At 38.7% G+C, this 22177-nt stretch overlaps 1 pseudogene; it reads left to right on the forward strand.

The window, feature by feature from the left end:
* The first annotated feature begins 1741 nt into the window (after positions 1-1741).
* Positions 1742-18343, forward strand: LOC119234657 (gastric triacylglycerol lipase-like; annotated as a pseudogene).
* Positions 18344-22177: the final 3834 nt, after the last annotated feature.

The raw sequence follows: 22177 nt of genomic DNA on the forward strand, positions 1-22177 counted from the left end.
AGTGTGTTTAATTTGACATTTTTAGAATTCTTTTCAAAACATGTTACTGGCTATCATTTTTCAACACTTGTGAAAAAATATCATTGAATACAATGTCACTTTTATATTTGTCAATTTATATTTATAATATTGAATTGTTAATGTCTCAGCAAAAATTTATGAGATCAAAATCTTTCCTGAAATGATATTGATTAAATGCTTTATTTATGATAGCATTTGAGTATCATATTTTTAATTTCACAAAATTACCTCAAATCAACAATATTTTTAATTTTTTTTGTTGGTTATATTCTTTTTATTTTTTATTTTTTTTATTTTTATATTCCCCATACAATATTAACCCCCTTATTTTGACCCCAATCCCTCCTTTCCGTGCCCCCCATAGTGTGTCTCTGGTTCACAGATTTTGTTGATTTTGATTTTTTCTTTCTTATAGTATTCTTTTTCCTGGCCCCTTATTTAGGTTTTCTAGATTCCTGCTATGAGTGAGACCATCCAGTATTTTTCTTTTTCTTTCTGGCTTATTTCGCTGAGCATGATCCCTTCTAGCTCCATCCATATTGCTGCAAATTGCATGTGTTTATCTTTTTTGAATGCTGAGTAATATTCCATTGTGTATATGTACCACATCTTCTTGATCCAGTCATCTATTTTGTGGCATTTGGGTTGTTTCCAAAGCTTAGCTATTGTAAATAGTGCTGCTATAAATATAGGGGTGCAGGTGCTCTTTGGAATTAATGTTTGTGTCCTTTGGGTAAATACCTAGGAGTGGAATTGCTGGATCATATGGAAACTCCATCTTTAGCAGATTGAGGAACCTCCACACAGCTCTCCATAGTGGTTGGACCAGTTTGCACTCCCACCAGCAGTGCAGGAGAGTTCCTTTTTCTCCACATCCTCGCCAACATTTGTTGTTGCTAGTTTTTTAAATATGTGCCATTCTCACTGGTGTAAGATGGTATCTCATTGTAGTTTTGCAAATCAACAATATTTATGAAAGGCTATTATAAACAATAGTAAACATATTGTGACAAGTTGAATACACATTATATTGATAGGAGCCCTAGAAAAGTCAGAAGCCCACACAATACCCCACTACTCCCTGACTTTGGACTCTCAAAATAGGTTGAGTCTTTTTTTTTTCTTTTTTCTTTTCCCTAAGATTTATTTATTTATTTTATACAAGAACCGGGTTACAGGCCAGATGAGCGAGAGGGTGAGAGGATTCACCAAAGACAGAGTGGGGAACTGAACAGGCAGACTAACGAAATACACTGCTGAGGGGAGCAGTGGGCGTGGCAGAAGAGGTCTGTAGCGCCATGTGGGACCCTCGCCGGTGGCCAGGGATTGAACTGTTGCTGCAGAGGCTGCAGGCAGCTTTGCAGCCCAGCACTCAACCACTGCACCACCAGGGGAGGCCCAGGTTGAATGTCTTAAACATAAGTCATAAGAATATATTATCCCAGATACCTAGAAGATGTTCTTTCAGATCAATTGAGTTCATTCAATATGACTTGAAAACTGAGTGGGAAATGTTCCTAAACAAAAAGAATCAAATAGAGGGAAACCATGTTAAGCAGTAAAATGCAGGGGCTGACAGTTAGTGGCCCAAAAGAAAGTAATCAAATTTAAACATTTGTCCCCTTCCTGTGAAGGGAACATTAGCACAAAATATGATATTTGGAAGTATAGTAGGTTAACCATAGCATGGGTTATTTTTCTGGTATAGGTGGCACCAAAAATGCGGTTGCTATGAACAGTGGTAAGTTTGATATCTGCCCTTGGAACTGCACATAGTTACATTGGAGAAGAACATGCTGAGGACCCTGAAAGGACTCTGAATATTGTAAGCTGGAGCAGGCCATGCTACTCATGCTGTCTAACAAGGTCCATGCATGAGGGAAAACGCCTGAAAAGTCAGGAAACTTATGCTGTCTGACAAGGTCTGGGCCTGAGGAAAGTTTCTGAAAAGTCAGAAAACTCCACAGCTGGCTCCTGCGACTTCCTTTCATTTGTTTATGGCAGTTATTGAAACCATGGAAATTTTCTATAAGCTTCAAAATAACACAATGAGTGTTAGCATTAGTGCCAGTAATGCGCACTTAAGTGGTTTGAGAAAAGTACTTTCTAACATGATTAATGATGAAATGATTCCTAATAATTCTCCACGTCCTCCAATTTGTAATTCAGTTACCACGAGTAACACTGAGTTCTTTAACGAACCACGCTTGATAGAACTGATGGAACTGAGCCTGGTAAAAATCCCCACTAGAGAAGATTCTGAGGCACCCCAGAGATGAAGTTGCTTGAGAAAAACACACCACATACTGTTCCCATGATACCAGGACACCTTGGTTCTATATAGAAAATAGGAAGCTGCCCTCGATCTTAGGATGCCTGCTTAGCCTTGTTCTAGTTACCTAGCTTGACCTACCATAAATCACGTTGTGTGTAGCACTTGTTTCTATTTTCTGAATAACATACATCACCTAGGGAAATAATGTAACCAAGTTAATGTAACCAAGTGACCAAGTTAATCATAGACTGGGAAAATTAAAAAAAGGAGTATGCACAGTATGCACTGTTAATGATCATTAATAATTTCTGAAACAATTTAAAAGTAAAATCACATGATCCCATGATGTAATGATCAAATAACAATTTCTGATGTATAAATAAAGACCCACTGAGACCCTCAGCAGGAGATGTCTGCAACCTAATCAAGTGTCAGTGTCTCCTCACAACCTCGTGTATCTCATCTCCCCCCTCCCTTTATCCCTGCACTTCGCTGATGCCATCTGGTCCTTGTGGGGACCCTGACACGACATTTTGCTGGAGCTGGCCTCCAGCAGTAAGCTACAGGGTGGGAGAGAGCTACCTCTAAAACTAAGAAATATTACCATGATGCCAAGATTTAGAATCACGGTAGACTTAGACTTTTACAGAACCAATTAAAAATGATTAGCAATATTTACTTACTAGATGAATTTTGAAAGTCAACTAAATTCTAAATTTTTGATTTTTCCTTTACCAGAGTGAGATAATTTTCTATTGGGGATACCCAGGTGAAGAATATGATGTTGTGACTGAAGATGGCTATATCCTTGGGGTCTACATAATTCCTTACTGGAAGAACAATTCAGAGAACAGAAGTCGAGCCTTCATTCCTTTATTTCTCTTCTTTCTTTTTCCTCTCTCATATTCCTTCCATTACTCCCTTCAACCCCTTCTTACTCTTTTCCTTCACTTTTCCCTCCTTTCATTTCTTACGAAGGATTTAATGAATCTTGCTTACTCTGGGAAATGGAACAATGAAGAAGCCATATCCCACTCTTCAGGGACATAAGCAACAAGTCATTGTGATAGATGAATAGACAAATGATTAGAATAATATAAGTCCAATGCCAAATGATAGAACACAAGATATTAAACTGGAAGCCCCAACAAAGTCACCTAACTCAGTTAAGCAAAGTCAAGGAAAACTCGTTCTCAGAAATGATAATTGAGCTGAGTGCTAGAGGATCAGAAATTTTAACACAAGATGTGTGTACAAAAGGGAAAATGTGGAGGTGATCCCAGGCTTATTTCCTAAGCAGATATGGTCATATTTTGCTAATAATATCAAAGTTTACCTTTTTCTTATTGCATGAGAAAGGGGGGAGTACAAAAAGAATAAAATTAAATGATCCCCATCATTTTATCATTCAGAGCCCATCTACCTTGCTGAATTTCCTTAGAATATATTTTTCTAATAGTTTTTTGAGTAATAATTGGCATGCGATAAACTGCACATTTAACATTTACAATTTAATACATTTCTTATCATCTGAGAAACCATCACCATTACTACAATAAGCTACGCGAACATATCCAACACAATCAAGCACCTGCATTTAAATTCCCCCAAAATTGCTTATATTTCTATCTATGTGTTATCTTAGAATGATGAATGTGTTGATTAGATATTTAAACAGTTTTTTTCTTTTTTAGGCCTGAGACCTGTTGTGTATTTGCAGCACGGTTTGCTCACACAGGCCTCAAACTGGATCTCCAACCTGCCCAACAACAGCCTGGGCTTCATCCTGGCAGATGTGGGTTATGATGTGTGGATGGGGAACAGCAGGGGGAACACCTGGTCCAGGAGACCTGTCACTACTTCAGATTCAGTTGAATTCTGGGCTTCCAGGAAAAGGAAAAGACAATTCAAAATAAATGTTGAGTATAATAAAAAATGTGTATTCACACATGGGTAGACCCATCCATCCCCATATCAACATATTACATGCCAAGTAAATAGAAGGAAAATTTTTTTCTGAACCTTTTCTTGGTTATTTCTGTACACCTCATTTTATTTTATTATTTTTTAATCAATCAATCAATTAATTATTTTGTGGGACCCTCGCCGGCTGCCAGGGATGAACCAGCGCTGCAGAGGCTGCGGGCAGCCTCGCAGCCCAGCGCTCAACCGCTGCACCACCAGGGGAGGCCCACACCTCATTTTAAAAGTAAGTTTTCATCTAAGCTTTCTATGACCTCAATACTTTTTATTAGGAGGTGCCTTGAATCTTCTTTTCCAATGAAATGAGCAAAATGGTAGAAGCAGAAAAATTGCTCTGCTAAGCAATTTCTGAAAGAAACATTCTTATGGGTTTAAGAGGATGGATGTTAAAACCCAATTATGTGGGGAGTGGGGGGCGGGAGGGGAGGGATTGGGGTCAGAATGGGGCGTTTGCAATTGTATGGGGGAATATAAAAATAAAATTTATTATTAAAAAAAAAAACAATTATGGGCTCAAGAACAGCACTTGACTCAACAACAGTGAGCTCAGGTTGGGCAGCAGTATAAAATAAAGTCACCATGGAGAGATTGTCCAGTGTTTTCTATCACTTGCCCTCTTGTGCCATGCTTCTGGAAGTCTCTGATGGAGATGGAGAGGAAAGACCAGAGATACTGACAAGAGTCAGGTCAGGCAGAGCTGAGTAGGCCCTGGTGTAGGCCCTGGTGCAAGCCTTGGTGCTAATTCTAAGTGTAAGCAGAAGTCACTGAACATTTTTCAACAAAGTATTTTCATAATGCCATTTTAATTTTCAATATATCACACCGACTGATTTATGAAGAATAAAATTTAAAAAATCTGACATCGAGTTTCAGGGAAAGAAGCAATCCTCACCCACGTATATTAGCTTGATTGGATTAAATTGTAGCTGAATGTGGTTCTTTAGAAATGATGTCAGCTGTTTACAAGAAACCCCCAAAGCACCTGACACTAATAGTCTATAAAAAGCATGCTTACAAAATTTAGCTTTCAATTCTCAAAGGGAGCCTTAGGTATACATATGTTTGATCTTCAATGATATTGTAGCAAGGACATGTATCAGAATATTTTTTCTTTTTCCCTGCAGCTTTGATGAAATGGCTAAGTATGATCTTCCAGCCACAATTAAGTTCATTTTAAGGAAGACTGGGCAAAAGAAGCTAGACTATATTGGGCATTCCCAGGGCACCACTACTGGTAAGTGAAATCCGTTGAAGTGGTGGTTTTGCTTGTATAGACAACTTCACAATTGGTATGCAGATATGTTGCTCATCATGCTACTTTCCATCAGTAAGTAATGGGATTCATAAAATAGTCCTATGATATATAGAGATAGAAATTATTAGATGAAATTATTATTTCTAATGTAAACACGTGAAACAAATGGAAATAGATAACTTGTAAGAGGTAACAAGTATAACAAATAGGGTAGCTCAGATACCAGCTCTAGCAAACTGAATCTACACCTCATATGCTGAGAGGTTACACCACACAGTCTCTGGATTGAATGCATCCCAGTCCTCAACCATATTTATGGAGCCCCCACCATGTATCCTGACAATACAGCAATAAGTAACATAAAATAACACCTCAGTCTATGCACTACATATTCCCTAGCAGAAGACATGGAAAATATGATTAAACATTAAACTATAGATGTGGGTTAAATAAGGCTAATCTTATGAAAGAATACATCAATAAAGAATATTAGGTAACATAGAAATGTGCCCAGGAATTTTACTTAAGGAAAACCACCAAACACTCTTGACTAGAGTCATGAAGGAGATCAGGGAATGACCTGTGTGTGACCTAGAGGACTGATGTTCCAGAAAGAGGGAAAAGTACATGCAAAGGATGGAAGGCTGGAGCACGACTAGCATGTTCAAGAAACAACCATGAGGTGATTGGTTGTGTGGAGCCACACAGAGAGGTGAGTGAGAATTGAGATGGGGAAGGAGTGGAGGACAACAGGTTGTTCAGAGCTTTCCTCTATTGTAGGGATTTTGTTTTTCACTTCATGTGAAAATGGAAGTCAAAGAAGACTTCTGAATAGAACAGTTACATGATCTGATCTCATACAGACAGGATCAGGAGTTACATGATTCCATGAATGCAATCCTTCTAATTGCTGAAGGAGAACAGGATTAGGAGCAGAGAAACTAGTCAGAGAATTCTTACAATAAATAAGCCATGCAAGAACTGATAGTGACCTAGATGAAAGGGTTGGGTAGCTGTGGAGATGATACATGGGTGGCACTCAGTTTCTCAACATCTATATTCTAAGCTTATTCTTGAAATCTGTGTCCTGAGTGCCTGGATGATGGAAATAACATTAAAAATATGAAAAATATGAGGAATATAGTGAGATGAGCCAACATGGTAGGAAAGAGCAGGTGTTAGGTACAACTGGAGAGTGATCTGCTAAGTGTTAGGTACAACTGGAGAGTCCAGTGAAGTATCAAGCAGTCAATTATAGATATATCTGGAGTTCAGGGGAAAGTACTGTGCTGAAAATAGAAAAGGTAATTCATCAGCACATGAAATAGGATGCCAAATGGGTGAGTTCAGACAGGAAAAACGACCTGTCCATTGGATAAACACTGGGTCTCCCATTTTTCCCTCCAAATTTTGTTTATTAAGGGAAAGTTCATTTAAATCATTGTATTTGTTTTAGGGATTGTATGTTCAAACTTCTACAAATGTATTTTTCCATATCATGCCCACAACCAAAGCCCCAACATTGCTCCACCATGTTCCATAGGGCCCAGTCCCTCTCCTAATCCCACTCTGCCACTTTCCCTTTCTGGAGCAATCATGTAAATAATGGATAGAGTGGTGACAGTGGTGCATAATGGAAGTCAGGAATGTCTCTGTTGTAGAAGTCAAAAAGAGAAGTTGTTTTTTTTTTTTAAGATTTATTTATTTATACAAGCACTGGGTACAGTCAGAAGTGTGGGAGGGTGAGAGAATTCACTAGAGCCAGAGTGGGGAACAGAACAGGCAGACTGACAAAATACACTGCTGAGGGGAGCAGCAGGTGCTGCAGGAGAGGTCTGTCGTGCCATGTGGGATCCTTGCCAGCGGCCGGTGATCAAACAGCCCAGCGCTCAACCACTGCACCACCAGGGGTGGCCCAAAAAAAGAGAAGATGTTTTAAGGAGAATGTGTTCAACTTTAGAGGGAGCTATTGCTAAATCATGTGAAATGATGTCTACAAACTGACCTTTGGATCTGGCAGCCCATAATTCATAAAGAACCATTAGAACAGCAATGTTGTTGGCGTATCTGGGTTATGCAGAAGCATAACCTGGTGAGTTCAGGAGAACGTGAGAGAAAGCTACAAAAAGAGGGAATAAGGAAGAAGCAGAAAGAGGACATGAGGGATCATGTTGGAGAAGTAATGGTGTGATTTGATGATGATCCTCATTCAACTAATGATCTTACCTCCTGCTCTAATTTAAGCAATCAGAATATCCGTATTGGACACAATGCAGAGCAGTGTATGAAACTGGTAGAATGGGAGTGGGACTTTGTGAAAATTCTCTTTCTACTGTTTGTTTGTTCTAAAGCATGTATATCACCTGTAGAATTTCAGATAAAGAAAAGGTCAGTGAGGAAGAACTTCTTGTACTTTTGTAATAGTTCTTGGGAAAGAAATGAGAGTACTTAGAATACTTTTTAGAGACACACTTTAAAGGGCAAACACAGCAGCACCAGGAAGAGGGAGAAGCTGAGCAATGATTCAGTCCCCACAAGGCCTAAGTCAACTCTGGATATGATGGCTGTTCAGAGTCTTCCTATGTGGATTGATTGTCCAAAGTTTTACCCATTTGTTGAGGAATCACTGTCCTCAGCCTGCTCCAGGTGAAGCACAACTTCTGGTTATGATGAAAAGGAAAATCTGAAAGGACTTACAAATTTTCCTACAGCTAGGGTTGAAGAAATACTTTGAATTCAATTCTTAGTGTTGAATAAATGAATTTAAGGGGATGTATACTTCAACACAGCTCTAATTGCACATAGTCAACAATCAACTCAAAGTCTTTTGTTAGAATGCATGAAATTTTCAATGTTATCAAAATGTATTCCTTTAAATTCCCTAACTATATAATTTTACACAGAAATCTGCATCAATGTAGGACACACTCACCTGACTGTTAAAACTGAACATTTTGATAACCCAGGATTATAAATCGCTGCTCTGAGAAACAATATTACAACATTCTTAGGATTCATTTGGGTGAGTTGGACTATTTTTCCTGATACCAAATAATACAAATCTACCACTCTTTGGAGTTATTAAATTTTTAATATTTCCATCCTCTTTCTCATTAGTGAATAATTTGCCATTGTTGTTAACCAACTCATACGTTTCTGGAAGTCATTTCTAACTTAAAATTTACATCTTCCAGTCCTCTCTGTGTTATAGTTAGAATTGTGTGTGGATGTGGCTTATTTTTTTTTAGGCAGGCACCTAAACAGTCATCTTGATTGTGCATGGATCTCTTGATTCTGAATCTGGCACCTTTTGCCTTAATAATAAACAATGTCCTTGCAAAGACTATTCATCCTCAAATTGAATCAAGTTTTATATTAAATAGACGAGGTAGTAGTCCATGTCTGAAGTTTCTTATATAAAGGTCATTTTTTTTAAGATTTATTTATTTATTTATACAAGCACTGGGTACAGTAAGAAGTTCAAGAGGGTGAGAGAATTCACCAGAGACAGAGCTGGGAACAGAACAGGCAGACTGACGAAATACACTGCTGAGGGGAGCAGCAGGCACGGCAGGAGAGGTCTGCGCTGCAGAGACTGCAGTCAGCTTTGCTGCCCAGCGCTCAACCACTGCACCACTAGGGGAGGCCCTATAAAGGTCATTCTTAAGATCGTCTGGCTATCACTGTTCACAGAAGGGAGAGATTTTCCTATTGTGCAACTACATAGAATTAGAACTATTGACTTTTTTGTTTGTTTGTTTTTTTAAGATTTATTTATTTATTTATTTATTTATTTATTTATTTATTTATTTATTTATTTATACAAGCACTGGGTACAGTCAGAAGCGCGGGTGGGTGAGAGAATTCACCAGAGCCAGAGCGGGGAGCAGAGCAGGCAGAAGGACCGAAGCACACTGCTGAGGGGAGCAGCGGGCGGCAGAAGAGATCTGCGTGCCATGTGGGACCCTCCTCCGGTGGCCAGGGAGCAGCCGGGGATCGAACCGGCACTGCAGAGGCTGTGGGCAGCTTCGCAACCCAGCGCTCAACCGCTGCGCCACCAGGGGAGGCCCGAATTATTGACTTTTGATCACATGCTAATCTAGTAATAGTAGGTCATAAAGCCAGCTAATTACAGACAGGGACTAAAAATATTTATTGTCATCCATTTGAATTACCTAGGCTACTCATTTTTCATGTATTTTCCATACGCAAAGTACCCTAGGAAAGCGCTACATAATTTGTATCTTTTATTCAAAACCTACCTAATGAAGCCATCATGATTATCCCTATATTTCAGAGGAAAGTTTTAGAGCTTGAGTGAATTGGCCAAGTCCCAAAACTAATAAACCACAGAGTTAAGATTCAAAACCCATTTGGTTAGAATTCAAACTTGTGCTTTTAATATTTCTACTTCTCTACCCTACTCATATTAAATACTAATTAATTATCTCACTGTGATGAAATTATGGAGTATCAATGAGACTCTTTTTGTCATCAATTGATTATCCTAAACCTGGCCTGTTTTCTAAAGTCAGATCAAAAAGTTTTTAATAATTTTTAAAGTCTACCTCATGTCCCCTTAGAGAATCTATGAAAATAAATGTCCTAAAATCTGATCACTTTGAGCAAACTGAGGTGGTCAGTTTCTCAGGTTGTTTCAGACGGGAGCTTTAGTAAGACAAAATTAAAACACACACTTACTCATACACACACATGCCTTCTTCACAGTTCCTTGTACTTCTGTTTCACCTTTGATTGCCTTTTCTCCAATTCCCACACCAGCTAAAATTATCAAAACCTTTTTTACGCATTAGCTCCAGTTGCCACTATCAGTTATACAGAAGCCCCATCATGAAGTTTGGACTTACTCCTTCGATTGTAATAAAGGTATGTGATTCTCTTGAACTGAATCTAACATATCAAATTGTGCATGGATTTTCAAGTGATGTAAAGAAAACAAAAACATCTTGTGGACACTAATTTTCCATTAATAATGCAAACGTGCCGGTTTCCGGGGCCTCCAGGTGTGCATGGACCATATCTGAATCCCCTGCAGTTCTACTTATGTCCTTGTTCTCCATTAGTTTACGTGGGTCTCAATGGATCAGCGGTGTCCAGGGCATTTTTGCTCTTCTTGGATGTTTCATTTAACCGGCCCCCAACACAGCATCTCAGAGCTGTGATTGTACCCATGGAGCAAGGACTGCAAAGAACAACAAAACAAAATAATAAGACAAAAAACTTAAATCACATGAGCCAAGAACTAGGAAAAGGAAGGACAGGAAAGGGCAAAGGGTGCGGGTGAAAGGGTAGAAAGGATGGTAATAACAGTTGAGTGAGGCATGGACTTTGAGGCCTGACACTGCTCTGCTCATTAAATTTGCTTAGGTTTTTAAGCCTTTTCCTAAGAGCCCTTCCTCTTTAAATGGGAATTTCTTAATGTAGTAGCACCTGCTTAAGCAAGTCATGAATAATAAACACCTTGTGCAACAGGTAAGCATAGTAGGAAATTAATAATTTTACTTTTTCCTTTAGGAGAATAGTTTAACTTGATGCTGTAAAACTACCTTTGTAAAACTTTTATACAAAATGTAAAATTTTGAGATGTCTGAGGATATTTACTGACTGCACTGATTCAGAACATGTTCATTTCCGGCTGTTCTCAGATTTCTCATAGGCAATGCAGAGATGGTTTAAGAAAAGAAATGAACATTAGACCTCTACTCAAAGACTTGGGTTCTAGCTATAATTCTGTTCTAATTAGCCCAAGCCCTATTTATTAACTTCACAATTTCTTATGTATTGAAGATAACGTAATACGTATTTTCCTTAGAAGAGTTGGGCCAATGTCCTTCAGTTACTGAGCTACCTAGCCTTATTGCCCTTTTAAAGGCTCTGATGGAAATAGGTCTCAGGACCACCATTTCTCCTCTGATCCCTTCATGACTTATTTTAGAACTCATGCATCCTGGAAATTATGGCATTTGTCATTTTTTTTAAGAATCCAATCCATAATTCTTGATTTCCCGGTAAGACTGTAATTCTTTGTGTCCTATAGTCCTGCTCAGTCACCAGTACTTTTCTCTCTTTTTTTTTTTAACATTTATTTATTTATTTATACAAGCATTGGGTACAGTCAGAAGCGCAGGAAGGTGAGAGAATTCACCAGAGCCAGATCGGGGAACAGAACAGGTAGACCGACGAAATACACTGCTGAGGGGAGAAGCAGGTGTGGCGGGAGAGGTCTGTGCCCCATGTGGGAGCCTCACTGGCGGCCGGGGATCGAACCGGTGCTGCAGAGGTTGCGGGCAGCTTCGCAGCCCAGTGCTCAACCGCTGCACCACCAGGGGAGGCCCACCAGTACATTTCTCTATGCAACAATAAAGAAGCAATGTTAATATCTACCCTGTCCATAAGTTTATTGAGGAAATTAAATGAGGGAATGTATTTGAAATTCCTAAAACAACGTACAGAAACATGAAAATATCATCACCCTTGTCACAACTATACACAAAGATTGATAAATGTCTGTCTTTTGGTGAAGTTTAATTGTTGCCACCCTCTAAAGACCTTTTTATTTTTCAGGTCTTATATGGTAACAAAATGTTCTTGCCACACCTCAATTTTGATATGATACATTTATTTCTACTGAAATGTGCTCCTGAGATACAACAGATCTCCTCTGCCAAAATGCTTTATTTCTCTTTTGTGAATTTAACAGAAATAACCTGAGTATGCTTAGTATGTATGGAAATTCCTGTCTGAATATTTTGAGTAACATTTTTGATTACTTTCCCCATTACCATATGTAAATGGTACTTTGTAAGAACTTGTAGTAACTTCAAAATTGTATATATGATATGAAGATAAGCCTAGGCGAATCACAAATAATTATTTCCAGTTTTCTCCTCTGCTCCCTTCATCATCCCATTGCCCCCTAAAATAAACAGTAAAAAGTTAACAACTCACTACCTATTTCTGACCACCAAAATAATAGGTATAATCTTTAAATCCTCCAGGGGAAGCACTGAACCCACATTTTGGCAGGCTTCTCTATAGGAATAGAATATCTAGGCAGTGAGTAACTGTTCTGGTAACGATGTTTAATGGTGATAGCCACTCCTGTAAATTTTGTAAAACCTATTTTCAAGCAACTTGGTAGGTAAGACCTTGTTCACACTTTTTATCGACTCTTTCAATTAGTTTGCCTTAAGTTGGGGGTTTCAAAACTATGTGACAAAATACAGCGTTATGAAGTAGTTCTACTACATGGATTTAGGGGAAGAGCTTAAATTCAAATCCCATATATGGAGCTGATTTAAATAAAGTGTTCTGTGTTGGTTTCCTTATCTACCCAATGGGTTATTGTGAAGATTAAATGAGATAATCTATGTAAAGTACATAGAAAATAGCACCAAGGAGAACTCTCATATTATATCATAAGTTTTGCTGTTAGTACTGTCATACATTAACAATTATCCTTACTCACATTCTCAGCTTAGTTATATATCTAGAACATCTGAGAAAATTAATTGATAAGAAGGTTTAGTCCTACCAATGACTATGTACTTACTAAACAGTATTTTCCAGGCATTACTAAGTGTTATGGTTACTGCAGTGAAAACACATAAGGCTCCAGACCTCTAAAGTCAATGATGTTCAGGCCTCCTCAGTGTTGGTGACCCTCTCTAAGGGTATTATAAGATTCATATGAACAGAGGAAACTCTCCTTACCCAACTTTGGATAGTAAAATTCGTTTCTCTTTGAGGGAAATCCAGTTCCATCTCTATGGTTCTGGAGATGTTCATCATTGCACATATGAGGAGGAGAGTAGTCTATTAATATCACAGTAAGAATGGGCAGTTCAGATAGCTTATTCTATCAATGAAAGCTTTAATAAGAAAAATTACAGTAAAATAGAGACTCAAGGAACAAAGGAAATTAGAGATTTTATACTCTGCATGAAAATTATGTGGAGAGATACTACAGCTCCCTTTGAAGAGGGTCATTTTGACTCTATCCATGGTTCTCTATATATACCTGTTATATCCAGTCTATGCAATATGAGAAAGGAGTTTCAGCGTGTGGTCTGGGATCTAACATGGAGGGATTAAGGCATAATAGTAGGTTATCTCTGTAATATTCTATATGTAAAATGACTATCATATAGATGATAAATATCTATCATAATGCATAAACACACACACAGATAGTTAAATATATGCTTGTAAAATATACCCAAAAGACATACAGTGGGTAGGTTATATAAGCAATGCATAAATTCTGTGTGTCCACACATTTCAGTCACTGTAATTTGGCTCTGGTACTAGGTAGAGAAGAATGAAGACTTGGAGTTTATAGACCTAGACTGATGTCTCTGGTTCCTCCCTATTACTGCTCATAGTTTCCTTAAACCCTTTGAGACCCAATTCCTATTTGACATAATGGAGATGATGTGTTCTACTCATTGTGTGGCCACAAATTAAACAGGTAATCTGTGCAGTTTCACTTTGCAAGTTCTAAAGTGATGTACAATTCCATTGCTCATCTTCTCAGTAAACACTTCCCTTAAACACTTCAACTACATGAGAAAAACTTAAATCTGTGCTCTTTTTGAGAAACTGAGCATACATTTGTGTGTTGCATGTGTATGTGTGTGTGTGTGTGTGTATACACGTGTGTTTTTGTTTTTGCTTTCTAGAGTTGCATCAATGTGTATGAAACACAGAATCCAGCAGAAACTTCTGCTTAAAACTTCCTGCTCTCTGGGCCTTCCTTGGTGGCGCAGCGGTTGAGCGCTGGGCTGCGAAGCTGCCTGCAGCCTCTGCAGCACAGGTTCGATCCCCAGCCACCGGAAAATGGTCCCACATGGCACGCAGACCTCTCCTGCCATGCCTGCTGCTCCCCTCAGCAGTGTACTTCGTCAGTCTGCCTGTTCTGTTCCCAGCTCTGTCTCTGGTGAATTCTCTCACCCGCTTGCGCTTCTGAGGTACCCAGTGCTTGTATAAATAAATAAATAAATATTAAAAAAAAAAACCAGAAAAAAAAAAACTTCCTGCTCTGGGGCCAGGTATCATTTCTCTATTACTCTTAAAACTGGATTTTGTGTGCCTAAACTCTCTCTGCTTTACCTGAGGCAAATTCTTAAGATATTTTGTCAAATGCTTCTGAAATATGAATACAACTAAAAATTTTATTTCCTATAAATGAAAATCTTATGAAAGCAGGAAGGTTGAGTTGCAAAGTATTGAATGACTTTCATGAATTGATATGCAATGAACATTATTTGAAGCAAAAGTTCACTTACACTTGCATTATTACCTTGTTCTGGATGGCTGATAATTTTTATAATAGTTTAATTTGAAAGTAAACTACTTGGCAATTTTTGTTTTAGTTTTATTTATTTATTTATTTATTTATTTATTTATTCATTTATTCATTTATTCATTCATTCATACAAGAACTGAGGTACAAGCCAGAGGTGTAGGGGGGTGACAGGATTCACCAGAGCCAGAATAGGGAGCAGAACAGACAGACTGAGTGAAATACCCTGCTGGAGGAAGCAGCGGGCAAGTCAGGAGAGGTCTGCTGCTCTATGTGGGTAGCTCCCTGGCAGGAGATCGAACCTGTGCTGCAGGGGTTGCGGATAGCTTCCTAGGTTGCATCTTAACCTCTTGCGCCACCAGGGAGGCCCCTACTTGGAAATTTTGAATTGTATTTTTCACGTAGGGACGAATCTTATTTCTTTGTGTTCTGAATTTGTGTACATCAGGCTGTTCCCAATGGGAAATTTCAAGCTTATGACTGGGAGGATCTATTTCAGAACATAATACACTATATAATCAGGTAACCTTCAGAAAGTTGAAATCATTCACCTTTCAAAAGGCAAGGATAGGGCCTCCCAAGTGGCACAGTGGTTGAGCGCCGGGTTGTCAAGCTGCCCACAGCCTCTGCAGTGCCAGTTCCATCCCCGGCCTCTGGCTGCTGGGCTAGGGTTGCACATGGGGCGCCAACCTCTCCTGCGGCCCGCTGCTCCCCTGCTCAGCAGTGTACTTCAACTGTCTGCCTGTTCTACTCCCTCCTCTGGCTCTGGTGAATTCTCTCACCCTCCCGCGCTTCTGACTGTACCCAGTGCTTGTATAAATAAATAAATAAATAAATAAATAAATCTTTAAAAAAAAAAAAAGGCAAGGATAGAAAAGTATAAAGATAGAAATCTTATAGACACGCATATATTTTCCAAAGGAGTATTGATGCCGTCCTACTCTTTAGGATATGAAGAAGTAGACAATTAATTCCTTCAAATCCACTCAGCATGTCAAACATTGCCCTGTCCCCATTCTCCCACTGTGCTCTGTGTCTGTGCTATTCATGCTGCCCTCTAGCCTTCACAGTAAGTACATCACTCCTTACCCTATCAGACAGACCTTCCCTGTGTTCCAGAAACATTCATCTCTCCTTTTCAAGTGCCAATAATTCTTGTGAGGAAATAGAGTTGGAATTGTTGGTTTTCTTAAACAATACTCTGTCCTTTGCTGACAGTGACAAGTGATTGTAGTGGTTCTATTGGAGCACATTCCCAGATATGATAGAAGAATGGCTTGTTTGCAGTCAAGGCTGAAATGATTTTTGGCAGATAGGGGCCATGTTGTAGAGGCAGAGAGGTTGAGCCTCTCTCACTTGTTGTAGCGCAAAGAGCATAGGCTGTAGAGTCCATCCTAACCAGGGTGAATATGAGCTTAGACAATAATATCCTCATCTTTCCAGTCTCTGGGAATTAATGATGATAAATAGCATTTCTAGAAAATCTTATTACAGGTTAAACTGTCACATAGATATCCATGGGTAATTTTGCACAAATACTGCGTAACTTAGGTCATGTTCTTTCCCTCCTTCCTCATCCCATTCACAATTTTTCCTTCCAAATTGTAGCTGAAAAACCACACTATTTTCATCTACTTCCATAACTCAGTGTCAAGAAAGGCAGTATGTCTTCTCACAACAATATCCTCTGTTAGAAAAGATGACCCCCCTTTACACACTGATGTCTTTACAGAGGTTTTCAGAATATCATCAAATCAAATATTTATTAGAAACAAATGCTAGTTTTTCTTTATAACCTCAAGTCCCAAAGGTAGACCTGCTTTGAATCTAACTTGTATGGGGTTCTAACAGCAGAAATCAGAGGATTCTGTTTTGGGGGCTGAGCAGAATCTGGAATACCATTCCCCAATCCACCAGACTCCCTAGAAAGTTAACAGTTCAGGCCTCCCTGGTGGCATGACGGGTTAAGCACCACACTATGAAACAATCCACAGCTTCTGCAGCATGAGTTCGATCCCCGGTCTGCCAGGGAGAAACCCACATGGCAAGGCAGACCTCTCCTGTCTCTCCCGCTGCTCCTCTCAGCAGTGTATTTCAGTCAATCTGCCTGTTCTGTTCCCCACTTTGTCTCTGGTGAATCCTCTCACCCCCCGTATCTCTGGTCTGTACCCCAGCTCTTGTATGCATAAATAAATAAATAAATCTTAAAAAAAAAAAAAGAAAGCTAATAGCTCAGTGAGCTCTTTACCTGAGGCAGTGGCACCAATTGAAGTGCCAGAAACTAACCTCTAGGAAACTCTTCAAATGATGGGATAAAGAAATAAGTAAAGGAAATATGTTTATATTATGGGTAATCTTCATCCTTTTCTCTTTTTGCCAATATATAGGACTAAAGGAAGTCAATAAAATACTATGGACAATCACACATGATAATATATTCTACTATGGCAAACTGGCTATTACATAAAGTGAGAATAGGGAAAACTTTAGCATACTGGATTAGTATTCTTGAGAATATGATCAAAATAAAAAGAACCTGTCAACTTCTCTGTGGAAAATGAGAAAATTGGTGGTGATTCATTTGCTCCTTTTTTATATTTATGAAACTCTTCAGAATCTGTGTGTTTATGGTTGCTTTCTAAAAGTAAGAAAGGGACTGATGGTAGATCTAGTCAGAATTAGTACCATATTTAATGAAATGCAGTTAGTATACACAAATACAGATCTTTAAGTGAACTGACTAACCTATCAACTACATATAATGGGAAGAAAATACAAAGCCAAAATAGATGACTCAGGACATTTCATGAACATATTTTGGAGTGTTTGGATAGAAATAATCAATTACAGATGGAATCCAGTCAAATCATTTTTTCAGCTGGAGCTGAAATCTAAGCATTTTCTGTGTAAACTGTGTCATCTAATGTCTTGCTGTTCAAAGTCCGGCCCAGGACCTGCGGCCTTAGCACCCCCCTGGGAATGGTCTTTGTAGATACTCCCCACATGCTCTGATCAGAATCTTCATCCCAACAACATCCCCAGGGTGTCTGTGGCCCATGAGAGTGTGAGAAGCACTGACCTTATACATATGCTTCACTTTATTCTGTATGCACAGGTGACCTTCTCTGACCATCACCACTCATAGTTTACTTATAAAAGTACATCAGTACATGTTATATAATCTACCCTGGAAATACATATAAAGTTCAAGTGTACTTATCTATAAACTGGTTCTTTCTCTCCTTTCAAGCCCTTTCCTCCCCAGTACAATTTGACAGCTATGGAAGTGCCAATTGCAGTGTGGAGTGGTGTCAATGACTGCCTGGCCGACCCTCAAGATATGACACTTTTGCTTACAAAACTCTCTAACCTCATTTTCTGCAAGAATATTCTTGCTTGCAATCACTTCGATTTTATCTGGGGGCTAGCTGTCACTTCTAAAATTTATAATGATCTTCTTTCTATGTTAGCAGCATATAAGTAGTTCTGAATCTAAAGAATTGTCTAGGACCTCCTTGGTGGCATAGTAGTTAAGTATCAATACTATCATGCTATCACCACTACAGCCTGAATTAGAGCTCAGGCAAGGGATCTAGCCCACATATCACATCAGACATTTCCTGTCTTGCCCGCTGTTGCCCTTAGCAGTGTAATTTATTTAGTAGATCTGCATGTTCTGTTCCCCACTCTCTGTCTGGTGAATATTCTCACCTTCTGAACCTCTGGCACATCCCCATTTTTGTAAGCATGAAATTATATAAAAATAAATCTTAAAAAAGTTGTCCATTTATTTTTTCAAAATAATTTTCTCTTGCACATTTCTTAGTAATATTTTAATTGCAGTGCTCTGTCTGTAATGTTAACTTTAGAAATCTATCAGCATCAACAAAATTTCCACTTGACATTTTGAATCAAAAGGAATTTAAAGAAATTTGATTTTTCCCTTGAAAATTTATCTAGAAATACTTGAGAGAACACATTTTAGAGAAAGCAAAATTTCTCTTCCAATTATCCCATTTGGTTTATCTTCTGAAATCAATGTTGATTATGGGCAATGAGTAAAATGAGTGTTGCCAGAAGACAGCGCTGGGACTGAACGTCGATACCTCCATGTGCCTGTGAGATTGAATAAATTGCTTTCCAGGGCCTGGTGGCACAGGCAGTTGAGCGCTGCGCTGTGAAGCTGTCTGCAGCCTCCACAGCGCTGGTTCGATCCTGGCCAGCTGGCAAGAATCCCACATGGTGAAGCAGGCCTCTCCTGTCTCACCCGCTGCTCCCCCAGCAGTGTATTTCAGTCAGTCTGCCTGTTCTGTTCCCCACTCTGTCTCTGGTGAATCCTCTCACCCTCCCACGCATCTGGCCTGTACCCCAGTTCTTGTATAAATAAATAAATAAATCTCTAAATAAATAAATAAATTGCTTTCCATCGTCAGCTGTTGCTGAAGCTCAGTGTCTCCATCTGCACAGAGGCGATCTCATTTGTTCTTTCAGAGGTTTAACTCATCAAAAAGGCAAGTTGGGCTCTAAACTGGGTTGCGTGTGGCTCATTCTCACTTCCTAGGGAGAGCAGATCAAGGGTGGATTGGGAAGTAGGAGACAATTCCCGTTCAGTAATTTGGGAGGCAGTGGGTTTGGTCTACATCCTGCTTTATTTCTTCCTTATAATCCTGGGCCTCGATCAAAAGACACACACCAGCTATAAAAAAAAAGTTTTTTTTAATCACTGACACTATGCTGGCAGCCTTGGATTCCAGAAACATTTCCAGGAGATTAGCATCAGCCTATACACACGCCAACAAAAAGAGGAGGGTGTTTCTGCAAACTTCCAAAATCTCTGGTAAGCACCACCTCACCTAGAAAGCTTTATTCATCCATAATATTGTGACCTTCTACATTATGCCAATAAGCTTTTTGGAACCCAGTTATGATGGTATGGTAGATTTAATGTTTAAGGCAGAAACAAGATGAATAGCATCTTGTCCCTGGCATAGCACCTAAAAACAGCTGAGTTCACAAAAATTTGTTAACTATTTTTATTTATTGCCAGGTCTATCCACATTTGCTATAATGCCTGAAGTTTTCTCATTTATTTTAACCCTCTCCCTTTTATTTTGAATGTGGGAAGAAGAAATTGTTAAAAGATCATTTAGGAATCTTCGCTTCATTGAACTTGTCAGCAGTCTTCTGTGAGTCTTAGTGATTAGTGACAAGTATTTATATTCAGATATTTTATCCATTCTGCTTTACCCAAAAAGAACAATCATTCTAACCTAACAATCTTCTCTGCTTTACCAGGGAAATGTCTTCCTGATAGCCTGTGATGAGCAAACATTGGCGGCTTTGGTTTTGGCCTTTGAACACAAGTAAAGAGACTAGCTTTCACACCAGCGCTGCTAATATCGTTTATTCCCAAATGTGAATGGTCAGAGTATCAGTGGACCCTCAGGATTTATTTCTCTAGGCACTTACCTCTCTCAAAATAATTGAGACATGTATTTCTTCCATGATTATTTCAAGTTGTATTTTTAGAAGATAAAGTCTCGAAAATTCCTACCAATATCATTATCACATTCCAAATTTAAATGTCCAGTCAGTGTTCATATTTCTAATTGTCCATTATTTTAGTTAGTTTCAATAAGAATTCAAGTATAGTCTTTATCTTTTATTGGTTAATCTATTTTTTGTCTTTAGATTTGTCCCTTGGATTTTTCTGTTATTGCTGTTGGAAAAAAAAAAATGTGTGTTTAACTCTTTTAGTTTTATATCATGATATTTTGCTGGTTATGTTCCAATATTAGCACTTAACATATTATTTCTTCATATGTATCATGAATCAGAAGTTCTTAACTTCAACTGCATTGACTATTTGGCCAGATAATTTTTTTCTCTCCTGGGCATTGGAGGGTAGCTATTTCTAGGCTCTATTCCCCAGAAGGCAGTAGTACACACACCCCAAGTTGTGACAACCAAAAAATCATCTCCAGACATTGCCAGATATCACCTGAGTAACAAAATTGTCTATCCTCCCCTCTGAGAACTACTTTTGTAAATTATAACCTGATAAGATTAGGATTATTTCTGAAAAAACTGCTTCAGAGATCAGATTGTGTTCTTCCATCAAGTAGGCCATAATGCCTATCTGTCCCTTTCCTAGGATGTCAGTATCCAGATCTAATAGCTCACTAAGGGTTAAAGAAAGGTGATGTTCCAATTCCATCATTTCTCCTTCATTTTATTGGGTGAGATACTTTCATAAAAAAAATTTTCTTCATATACTATATGAGCACCCCAAATGCACAACTCTGTCCCTCAACCAATTTCCAAAATTATTTGTTCTTCTTTTATCACCAAAATAAATTTATGTTTCTATGTCTATCTGATATGTTTCAACACAGTGCAATTTACTACTTACTGATAGTAAAATTATCCACCCCTTTGCTTGTCATAACCCCTCAAAATTGGCCCCAAAGCCTTATATAAGTATATAAGTATATATTTACAAGTATACATGGCACTCTTGTATGATAAATAACTGCCTCTTCTCAGGAATAAAATATTTCCCTAAGGAGCCCTGGTTTCCTTGAGTGAGGTACTACATTATCATATTGTATGAGTGCAGATGATCATAGTTATTTGGTTGGTCATTGTTTTTAGTTTTTTTCAATAAAGAGATTTAGGTAGGCAATTTTTTAAAAGAAATTCTACATGTAGATTTCATCTTCCTTCTTCTGTCAATTGTTAACAAAATCAGATTTTCATCTCCTTCTCTACCATGACATCTGAGTACACATAATGATTGAACTTTTGCAGTAGCGTCTCAAATGGTCTTCTTTGATCTATTTTCTATGCTTAACATTCCAAGGACCCTAAGATCTTCAGTTTTTTCCAATCTCTTAAGTTCATTGTTTTCAACTTGCCATCTAAAATCCTCATAAATATAAAATTACTTATCTTTAACTCTCTCCCCAGCTACTTCAGCTAGTATCTTCCCTTACAATTAAAATATCTCCTCAGGGCCTCTCTGGTGGCGCAAGGGATTAAGACACAACCTATAAAGCTATCCGTAGCCACTGCAGCTCGAGTTCGATCCCTGGCCAGGGAGCTACCCACATGGCACAGCAGACCTCTCCTGACTCACCTCCTGCTCCCCTCAGCAGTGTATTTCAGTCAATCTGCCTGTTCTGTTCCCCACTCTGTCTCTGGTGAAGCCTCTCACCCCCACACCTCTGGCCTGTACCCCAGTTCTTGTATGCATAAATAAATGAATCTTAAACAAAAAAGTTATGGAACACTGAAAGATACATGCTCAGTGTATTTA

Source organism: Talpa occidentalis, unplaced genomic scaffold, assembly GCF_014898055.3.
Source record: "Talpa occidentalis isolate TD23 unplaced genomic scaffold, MPIMG_talOcc4v2.1 talOcc4.8, whole genome shotgun sequence".
NCBI lineage: Eukaryota > Metazoa > Chordata > Mammalia > Eulipotyphla > Talpidae > Talpa > Talpa occidentalis.